General features: G+C 40.7%; 1 long non-coding RNA gene across 1 annotated transcript in view; it reads left to right on the top strand.

Moving 5' to 3' along the window:
* Positions 1 to 10,963, top strand: part of LOC113458724 (uncharacterized) — a 96,050-nt gene that overhangs the window by 50,772 nt on the left and 34,315 nt on the right. The window lies entirely within an intron of this gene.

Raw genomic sequence — 10,963 nt, 5'->3', positions numbered from 1 at the left:
TTTTTTTGACTCGATGTATCTGTGTATTTTTAATTCAGTTACACAAATATCAGGGGGAAAGAGATAGCAATTTTTTCCCTCATAGAGATGTTTTACTTCTTACTTAACTCCTTTACAACAATAGTAATTATTAAAAAATACCACAGAAGTGCTGCAGCACATGTTATTAGTTACTATTTATACAGTGACACATATTGCTCTACAGACAAATAAAAACAATGTGGCTTTTCCTCTCTCACAGTGATGTTTTATGGGCTTTTCATCACAAGTTTGGCCAGCTGGTTTAGGTATGAAAAGTAATTCTCCCTGAATCTATTCCTTTTGCCCCTAACCCCACCCTGAAAGGATAAGTTTTTTAAAATCACAAAACCTTTGTGCCATTTTGGTCTGCTCTTCCCATCTTGTTCCACATCCCCCAGTTCCCACCCATCTCCACACTTCTCTCATTTTCTAACCTTTTTTCCCCTGTTGTTTTCAGTCCCATTGTTGCCATCTTCACATCTGCTCAGTCCGGGTCTAGAAGCAAAACAAGCAAGCCGTAGTGTGAAGTTCCCAGTACCTGTGCCCGTCCTGGGAATAAAAGGTATTGGCAGACCAGTTTTTTCCCATTGTTTCCAGGCTTTGGCCCCAACAGTGCTCATCTGTATATAGTAGGATATGGGATAGTCCAGTGCACTGGACTATCTATCTAACTGCTTCCTCCTGGCTTTTCCCTCCACCAAATTATCCACTGCCCATTGCTTCCTCCTAGGCTTCCACAAGAGTGCCTAGGGAAGCCAAATGATGTTCCTAAGGTGCTGGCTGGCCCAGCATGTACAAGAGGATATACTCTACATATCCTTAAAGGAAATAAAAATTCTGCTTCTGCTGTTCAGGGAGTGCTAGGGCCTGCTCAATAACTGCTTTAAGCCCTCCTTATACTTTGGATTTACAGATTTCAGGGAGCTGGTTGAAGGTATGTATTCCTAAGAACTCATTCAATCAGACAAAACCAAGAAGTTTAGGAAGTTTGTCCAGTCTTTTAAGGGACTTCATCACTTCTTTCTCAGTGTACCTCCATTGTGAAACATTTCCTGCAAAACTTACACAGATTGAGGAGAAAGTTCAAAAAAGCATGAAGGCTCCTAACATGTCACTCCAGCAGAATGCAATTGCCTAAATTCATGCCATCGATTTGATTCCTTACATACCTGAAGATAAGCTCAGGTGGGTACCTAGAAGTTTCTAACACAGCTCTGGTGCCAGTGACTTTCTCTGGATCAAGTGCATGCTGTTGACAAGGCCTCCAGATCACCCCCACCAGCTGAGCTTTGGTTTGTGTCCAGGATCAAGGTCAGAATGTACCAGCTGGCTTCCTCTTGGGTAAAATCCATCTGGAAGAAGCACTCTGGGAGCTCACTGAACACGCCCAAGGCACACATGGGTGTCTCAGCTTGGTGGGACCAGGCTGCACTAGTCCAGAAAGGCCACCCTGGAGGACTTGTGCCATGGCCATGCAGGGCTCAGTCCCAGCTCTTTCGCTGAACACATCTGCTCCTATTGGTCTGTGTGACAAGTGCAGGCACAGCCACTGTAGCTGTGCAGCTTGTCCCAGAGCTGGCTGTGCGTGCACACGCGTGCGCGGGGCCGTGTCACCCGCACGCGCGTGCTCGCACACGTGTGTGCATGTGCAATTTATCATTTTTTTGTGTGTGACACACCAAAAATAATGTATGAGCTCCCTCTGCTGCTTTATACAAAGAAATTAATCAAGAAAATTGCTTGCAAAGCTGAGAGCATTTTATTCATATCTTGCTGATAATGCTGTATGCACAAGTAATGCTAAAAATAAGTGCGTATTATGCTTGCAAAGCACTGTCCAAACATTAAATAATTAAATAAACAAAAGAATCTGTGCTGACTTTTTTGACTCATAAAATATTCCAAATATTTCAAATGTTTTTTTCAAATGAAACCTCTCAATATTTTAGATAAGAGAATGTTTTCTGACTTCCAAGAAAGTATCAGTAAAATCAGTGTAAACTCTAGTGAGAGGTAAGATACATTAAATATAACTAGGATTTTTTCTCTTCTTAAAGGAAATAAATAATTTTTAGATGCTTAATAGTAATATTTTGTTGGGTAAGAAGTTTTTGGATGTCTTTTGCACTGTGTTAAAGAAGCTTTATATAGCTAAACAATGTGTCATGAGCTACTCTTGAAGTTTATCTGAACTTCTAAGTCCCATAGAAAAAGAAACAGATTACTTTAGTGACAAAAACAGACCCATGCAGAAGAATATTGTTCTAAAGACTTTAAGAAGCTCTAAAATATATTTTTGTCCTTTCTTTCTTTTCTCTTCTTCCTAATTCTTCTGCTTTTAAAATGATGCAAGAGCACTAACTGAAATACATTATTATTTTATGCATTGGAAGGGTAATTTTGATAAATTGACTTGCAAACAGGTTATTTCCTGAAGGGGTAAAATAAAAAGTGTAGCTCTATGAATATATTCAAAGAAAAAGTTAGATCTGGATGAAAATTTTTAGTCAATTTTTCATCCTGAAAGTATAGGTCTAGTTAAACAGGAAAAAAAAGGATGTATTTCTATCAATTCAAATAATCGGTTTGAATGACTTTTGAAAGATTTTTTTGACATTTTGAATTGCAGAATAATAGACTGAAGATACCCCTGGAGTTATCTGATCCCTGCCCAAATTAAAGTGTCTCAATATTGCTTAAGTGGATGCTTTTCTCTAAAAATGAACTTCAGTTTAAAAAAAAAGGAAAATATATTCAAGAAAAGCTCCCAAAGTAGATGAACATATTGAATCATACTAGGTATTAAATGTGACACAAAGCAATGCTTGCCTTTGCCCTAGAACTTAGTAAGAAATTAAAAAATATTTAACCAGAAAATAAAAAATGAAAGCAAATTTATTGTCAGAACTGTTCATGAACAATCATGTTGTATGTGCAGGGCTGCTTGATCTCAACTGACAATGAGAGACAGAGAACCAAATAGAAGAAATCTGTTGCTGGAATTGCACCAACCTCATAGGCTGAGCCAAACACATTGGAGCTTCCTGAATATTACAGAATCACAGAATCATTAAGGTTGGAAAAGACCTCCAAGATCATCAAGTCCAACCTTTGACTCATCACCACATTGCCAGCACTATTTGACATGTTCAGTCATTTCTTGAACATTTCCAGGGGTGGCGACTCTACCACCTCCCTGAGCAGTCTGTTCCAATGCTTAACAAGCATTTTTGTGAGGAACTTCTTGATGCCCAGCCAGAATTTTTGGCGCAGCTAGATCCTATCTCTCATCCTGTCACTGGTTCCTGGGAGAAGAGACTGATCCCTGTCATGCTACAACCTCTAAGTCATCATCGAGAGTGGTAAGGTTCCCCTGAGCCTCCTTTTCTGCAAGTTAAGTAACTCCAGCTCCCTCAGCCGTACCTTATAGGACTTATTCTCTACTTTCTACTTACTCTCTACTTATAGGACTTACTCTCTCTGCCTTCACCAGAGAGGCAATGAAGCTAGTGAAGGGTAAAAAGCCTTTTAAGGAGCAGTGGAAGCAGCATGAATCTGCAAGAACTGTAACTAATAATAAACTTCAGTAGTTTCAAGTTTTCAGAAATTTTTCATTGCTTTGACTACTTCTGCCTTTTGACTTACAGGACTGATACTTTCCCTGGCTTTTGAATACTTGTCTATTTAGGATTCTCGCAACACCTTTGTTCAACAATTGTTTGCTACTTGCTGCCTGTATTGGTTGAGTGGGACTATCACCCTATCCTTTACTTTCACTCCATATATGTCAACTGTTGACCACAGACCTGTAACTGAAAGGCAATTTATTGCAGCCACTTTTAGTGTAGGACTGTTTTCTCATTTGTCATAACTTTTTAAACATCTGTAACTTGTTTCTCTATGTGTATACAAATTGATGCCAAACTAGACTAAGCATGTAGCTATCTGTGTTTATTCCACCATTAACAACTTAGCAAGGATAAGAGGCATTTGATATTCTCTTTTTTTGTCAAGGCTTGCTTTTGTGATACTATAAGAAAACAATATTTCTATCTGATTGAGTGCTGAGCTGTGATTTTGAGCTTTACTAAATAACAGGTATGACAGAGTCGTCCTTAATTTCTATGTATGTACTGAACCATGTTGCTCAGGACTGTAAGTATTGGGTAGCTGCATTGAAAATGAGTGCACCTCTCACAAAACCTCAGCTTTAATAAGCCATCTTTATTTGTCCACATTTGCCAGCCCTTTCTATCATGGGAATCTCTCTGTAAACACTTCTGATAACCGAATTTGGGTCTAATAAATACACTATTCACTGATGGAACTATAATTATCCAATCTGCAGGCTTTGCACATATAGGAGTGGTTGAATCAGATATTCTAACACAGGCCCTGATGTCTCTTCTGGCAACTTCACCACCTCAGTAGTTTGTGTTTTTCAGTTTTAAATTGGTAATATTAAATGTCTTTAATAGGTTATTACTGGAATCCTGTAGACAACAGAGACAAAGTGAATACAAATAGAGTACTTGACAAATCACAGACTGTAATGGTTGGTAGATCCCATTGGCAATTTAGTAATGTGCTCAGGATCGCAGATATTAGAGCTGGAAAAGACACATTAGGTGAAATCCTAGTTTGAATGAAGAAAATGGCAGAATTTCTGCTGAGTTAAATGGGACCAGTTGCATTAATAGTACTGCATTATATCCTCTTCCAGTATTGATCATAGCACTCCAGTCTGTGTGCAGTTCTACATGAGCTCCTTGAATCCAAGCACTGAGACTTGGTAGGAAGTATGTAGCTATAAGCTTTATTGTTATCTGTACTCATTTAGCACTGGTCAAACTCACATGGCCCTGTCTCTGGGCTCATTCAAAATTTACTAAATTTCTTCTTGTTGTACAATCCTGATCAGGAATCCAAGGGGATGTACCTGGGGCATTACACAGAACAGGTTGAAGTGACTGAAAACTATCACAAGATCCAGAATGACTTCTGCTGAGCTCCGCAGGTGTTTCCAGATGTTTATTTAATCTGTGTTGGAGCCATGGACTCCTTCTTAAACCTTGACTCTTACTATTTTCTACTGTCATCAGAAATATAAATGACCCGTTAAAGAGGCAACAGAGTATGCTTTTCATAACAAGATTCTCTCAGGTGGCAAACGGGCAGGAGGCTCCCAAGGAAAGGAGGCAGTTTGTGTTGAGGTGACCCTCATTTGTAGGGTTACAAGAGCAGTGCAGGGCATCCACTATTCCATACCAGATGCATAACTTAGAACACCCTAAACCTCATTTGTGCTCAGGTTGTCCTAAATATTCCTCAAGTCCATTCTAAAAGTTGAGGTTCAAGATCAATAAAGTGGAAATGTGGCTTCAATGCACTTTTCTACTTGTGGTTGTAAAGTACATAAACTAAGAATTGAGTCCCTGGGCTGGTTGCACATTTTCACTGTCATTTCTCAAGGCTTCAAGCTTCTTCTCTTCTGCTAAATGGAAATTAGATGCCATTCTCCAGATATGAGCCCTTGAGAAGAAAAGCTACCAACAGCTGCAAAACTTTACCTGGCATGTAACTAGTGCACTAATATATTCTGCTGATAAAATCCCATGGTCATATATTGTTTCAAATCCTTCCACTGACTTTCAGGCAGTAACTGAAAAGGAAAAATGCAAGGTGATCATTGCCTCAATAAAAACCTTTCAAAGCCAAGTGTAAATGAATGCTGTAAATTTCACATTTTTTTCCCTGTGCATCTCACAGATCTGAGCTCTGAGGATCAATCAGTTGCACGCAGGAGTCGTGACCCTGCTCTCATTGCTCTAAGGAACTGTTGTCTCACTGCATGCTATGACCCTTGGCATGAACCTGGTAATATTACTACTTGTGGGTCTATCAACAACAAGCCCTCTGTGGTCCCAATGTGCTTAGGAAAACTTAATTCCTCTTGTTCCAAATGTAGGGATCTCTTTTGTGCCAATTACCCTTTGACACTGCTATTCAAGCTTACTTTTCCAAACACTGGTTCCATAAACACTACTCCCTTCACAGGGACATAGGCTGGCAATAGCAAGGAAAACTAGTGCAAAAATGTTTTCTTTTGATGTTCTGATTTTGCGATGGTTGCTAAATGTATGTCACTGTCTTTTAGGAAGCTTTGCATAATGTCTGGATAGCTGACTTCCTTGTGAGTTAATCTTCAGTTTTCTTGTAGGCTTAGCAGACAGGTTGCAAATCTTTTGTGGTCCTCATCATAAGTGTTAGATCTTGCTATGAATGTATGGGTGAAATCAGATTCCTACAAATCACTGTTCAAATATGTATTAGCTTTGACTGCCTGGGTGGTCAGTCACAGTCTCAAAGAAATCTTCTCTGTGGTTATACTAGCTTTGGAAATATATATTTCAGTTATTTCCACATTCTTGCACCAGAATCACTTCCTCTGACAAGGAGGTGAGTCCTGATCAAGCCAGCTTAGGTGCTGCAGGAGCAGCACTGTTAATGCCCAACTCTGCTTGCTGATTCCATAGAAGGAACATCTGAGTGATGCATGTATGTCTGTAAGCAACCATTTACATGTGAATTATCCATCAGGGGCTGGGAAGTGAAAATTTGGTACAGAACACACCAGAGCACTAGGGACCGCTTGGCCTTCTCCACTAACTTCTACATGGGTGACTTTTTTCTACCACTCAGCTCCTTCACTGAGCAAATAAATACCTTGGTCACTGGCTTCCAAGGTAAGGTCCTGGTACCTGTTCCAGCTGGGTGGCAGGTTTCCCCACCAGCAGGCAGCTGGGCAGCAGAGTTTAGGCCGTTTGCCAGGTGGGCAGGCTGGTGGCCCTGGCATGCAGCAGCACTGCAAGAGACCTGAAGGAGAGGAAGCACACCTGATGGCAGCTCGTAGTTTGACAGCCTGGAGGTCTTTCACAGACTCATCCAAAGCACAAATGCCACTTCTGGGTCTTGAGAAGGGCAGAGTGAGCTTAAAAAGCTTGAGGGCTGACACTGAAAGGAGTGTAGTCGGGGTAGAGTGGGCTCTCTTCCCGATCACTGATCTGCTCAGGGGCTTTCAGAATGCACTGCCTTGTGCTCAGCCACGATTTCTGCACTTTGCTGTAACTCACAGAGCTAGACTATGCTCCTCAGGGCAAGGCTGGTGCTGCCTGCCCATCTTCTCAGCAGGGCTCCTTGGGTTGTACTCAGCCCAGCTCCTGACACACCACCCCAGCTGCTTCTGTCCCTGGAGGGGAGCAGGGACGCTCCTGTGCAGCTGTGAGGGTCGTAGCATCAGGTTCACTTTTCAGGCTACATTGGATGGTCTTTTTTATTGTGATGTTTTCTTCTTCCCTTTCCCCAGGATGTTTCAGTCCTGTCCCATGGGGGTGCTCAAAGAAGCAACAGTAAATTTCCTCCCCTTAACAAGTGGCATTGATGAAACTGTGCTCCCATTCCTGTTGTCCTGGTCTTAGTTTACTGCCAAATCCTGTTGTGGGTACACCGCAAAAAGGGAAGATTTTTATATATGTACTTTATGTATTGTAGATGGCAATATTTTTTGCTCAGAAAACTCTTTACCTAAGCTGAAACAAAGAATGGGGATACCCCCAGCCCCAAAGAAGAGAGCTTTGGAAAGTTACATGTGAAGGAAAAAGAGATACACAGCCTATCCTCTGTATTTGTATGAACTGGGTTTTTTCTGACATGTTTTTCCTGACATTAACTAATGGCACTGAAGTTTTCGTGGCCTTTGATCTTTGATCTTTGATACTGATTATAGCAATTTAGTTTAAAAGGCCTGACTTGGGTCATCTATTATTATTATTCTAGTAGGGTTATAGTAGGTTTAGTGTTTTTGTTTGAGCAGCTCAGTTAATTTTAGGTGGAAAAGGCCTCATTCTCCTGTGGTTAGCACTTTGGGTAGTCACTTCCTGAAGAGCTTGCTCTCTGACGGCTCCCTTTGGGCACTTATTTCCAGTGAGTTAAGGTGGGCTTTTGGGTCAGAGCTTAGAGAGCTGTGAGTCAGGAGAGAATCAAAGATGATGTATTTTTCTCACTCTCTCTATCTCTGTGCTGCTTTATTTCTGGAAAATCAAATATAACAGTTTAATCAAAAAGGAAGTGGGAAACAATGTAAAAATACTGCCTAGCTTTTGCACAAATAAAGAATAAATGAAATAGAAGCATATTCATCAAAATCCAAGTCAATACTGAAATAAAGTTGGCCCCTGTTGGTATATGCAACATAAAAGGAAAATAAAAAAAACATAGGGAGCAAAGCACTTATGAAAAGGATTTTTTATTTTGGTGAAATAACTGTTTTTCAGAATATAATAGCAGTAACACAGTCTATGCATAAATGTTATGAGGGGGAAACTTAGGCTTTAGATTAGATGTTTTTCTTTCCATGCAAAAAAATAGCAGAGAATTGCTTTGGACACTGTTAAGAACTGGGAATTACAGCTTGGGTATTTTGGAGGGGCTGAATTATAAAATCCAGTGTGATTGATGCTGACAGGGCAGATGGGCCCTTTAAAGTCCTGGCAAGGCAGGAGGTCACACTCCTAATACTGTGGCATACAGGGGAATCCACACAGGGAACTGGGAACCTTCCCAGGGGCTCCCAGCCAGCAGCCTTAAATAAAGTTCTGGTGCAGAAGGAGAACTGAAAATGCTAATAAATAAATAAATTAAAAAGAGAAAAAACATGACAGCCAACTGCAGAGAAACTATCATTTTGAATATTTGTCTTACAAAGTCTGAGGGAAACTGCTGCCTGTTTTTTGTTTGTTGCTCTTTCTCTTAGACTGAGTTTGGGGAAGAGCTGCTCAGGAGCTTTCCCTGGCATGGGAAAACAGCATTTGGCCCTATGATCTAGTGGAAAATGATTTGAGGTTGCCCACATCAGCTACACAGCGGCCCCTAGGAGCTGACCTGACTCCTGCTCAGATCAGCACATCTGCACCACCCTCCTCCAACAGCTTAATTCACCTCTGTGCCAGAAGGTACCCACTAGGGCTAGGGAGCATTTCGCTCTCTTGAGTGGAAAACATTCCACAAAAGAAGATGCAATGACCCACCCAAGAACAGACTCCAACAGGAGACAGGGACTTTTTGCCACACCATAAGTCAAAAAGCTTGGAAAGTGTTGGGAAAAGTTGATGATGAGCTCTTCCCTCAGATGATCAATAGATGCATCAGGTTTTCTGGTGGTTCTGAGGTGAGTACTGAGGTGGTACTGAGTGGTACTGAGTAGTAAGGTGCTGTCAAAGGAACGCTTTAGGAAATTTGATTCCTTATAATTTGTTCTGGTCTTGCTCTTTAGGATTTAGGGAAGGTTTTAGGATGGAGGAGTATTTTTTTTTAATAAAAAGTTGGGTTTGTATGCCAGTATAATTCTGCTGTGACCATATCTATGTTATCTGAGTGAAATCTCTTGATGCCAAATGAATGATTCTGGATAATGCAAAAATAAAGCTGTACAGATTAAGCCAAACTCGCCTTGCATATTGTCTAAGAGCCATAACCCCAAGAAAAATACAACCAGAGTAAAAGGCAGGAAAGAGCAGAAGCTCATCAAATTTTTCATTTCCCTTTCCACTGATGTCTTTATGATAAATTGATTTTATGAGAAACAAAGATCTGGGAAAAAACGGGACCCAGCTTCCTCTTGGCCTTGAGAAGAGAACTGCAGAACTTCATAGTGCATTTCACAGAAACCTTTAATCAAACCACCTTGGAGTCCTACAGTCATTGGGGTTACAGAAACTCCAGTTTACTGCAGTTGGGAAGAGGCTAATAAGTGGATCCCATTGCCAAGTGGCTGTGGTACCATAAAGTTTCTCACAAGAGGTTCCATTTTAAGCACACTTCACAAGCAGTGAAGACATTGGTTTTATAGTGGTTTATAATGTGGCCCTCATTGGACTCAACCTAACTTCTGGTGCCAGAGATAGGTGGTCTGTTCAGTACAGGATGCAAAGTGACCTTTCTCCATATTGACCTTTTCATCCAGAAAAGGGGAGAGAAAGACAGGACCTTAGTATGAGGGTGTTGGTCAGGTTGGAAACAGATCGGAATGCCAAGGGAAGCAGAAAAACGCACCAATGCAAAGGCACCCTTATGTAGACATTTGTCTTGTGTGAGTACCCTCTACTCTACCCAACAGAGATTGCACCTACTGGCTGTGATGAGTCTCCTTACCCCTACTGTCCTTGAATGTGCTCTGGCAGGCCTGCATTTCCTGCCTGATGTTATTTACCATGAGTATTGGAAAGACAGATGTGTAGTTTGCCTCCTGGGCAGGAGAGCAACTGCCTGCAGAATGCTGTTAGCTGGGAAATTTAGCTGCATAAACTGAAGTGCTGTGAGTGATGATTTTAGAATTGGCATGTTCTCCTTTCAACTTATAAACCTATTTTGATATTTATATAGAGTCATAAAACGTAGCAGAAAAGTTTTAATATATTTACGTTCATAGGACAGCTACATATATCCTGAAACCAAAGCTGTTATTTTTGTTTTCTTTACTTGTTATCCAGTAATATTTAAATTATTGATCACATCCACTCAGGCTTAGTAAATCTTGCATTCACATCTACCTTTTTAATGACTGCAATAGTGATTTTTTTGAGTCTGTGTATAATAATGTTAATAGGCATACAGTACTGAAAAGCTGCTTTAACCCACCTCCCAAACAAATATGTCTGCCATGATGCTGTCATGGTTACCTTTGATGTGAAATCACCATCTTATTGTACAAGAAAGGAGGGGCAATGCAGTCTGGGAAGAAGACTTTAGATGACAATGACATTGATTTCTGAGATGAGGTTCTGCTGTTATCTCTGCTACTTTGACTTTCCTGAAGCTGTTAAGATTCAGATGAGGGCAGAAATGGAAACAAAAAATGTAGCTTATATAAGAGTAAAGAGTGTTC

This window comes from Zonotrichia albicollis, chromosome 1, assembly GCF_047830755.1.
Source record: "Zonotrichia albicollis isolate bZonAlb1 chromosome 1, bZonAlb1.hap1, whole genome shotgun sequence".
Classification (NCBI taxonomy): Eukaryota; Metazoa; Chordata; class Aves; order Passeriformes; family Passerellidae; genus Zonotrichia; species Zonotrichia albicollis.
Note: the sequence above shows the minus strand (reverse complement) of the source record. Positions and strands in the feature narration are given on the sequence as shown.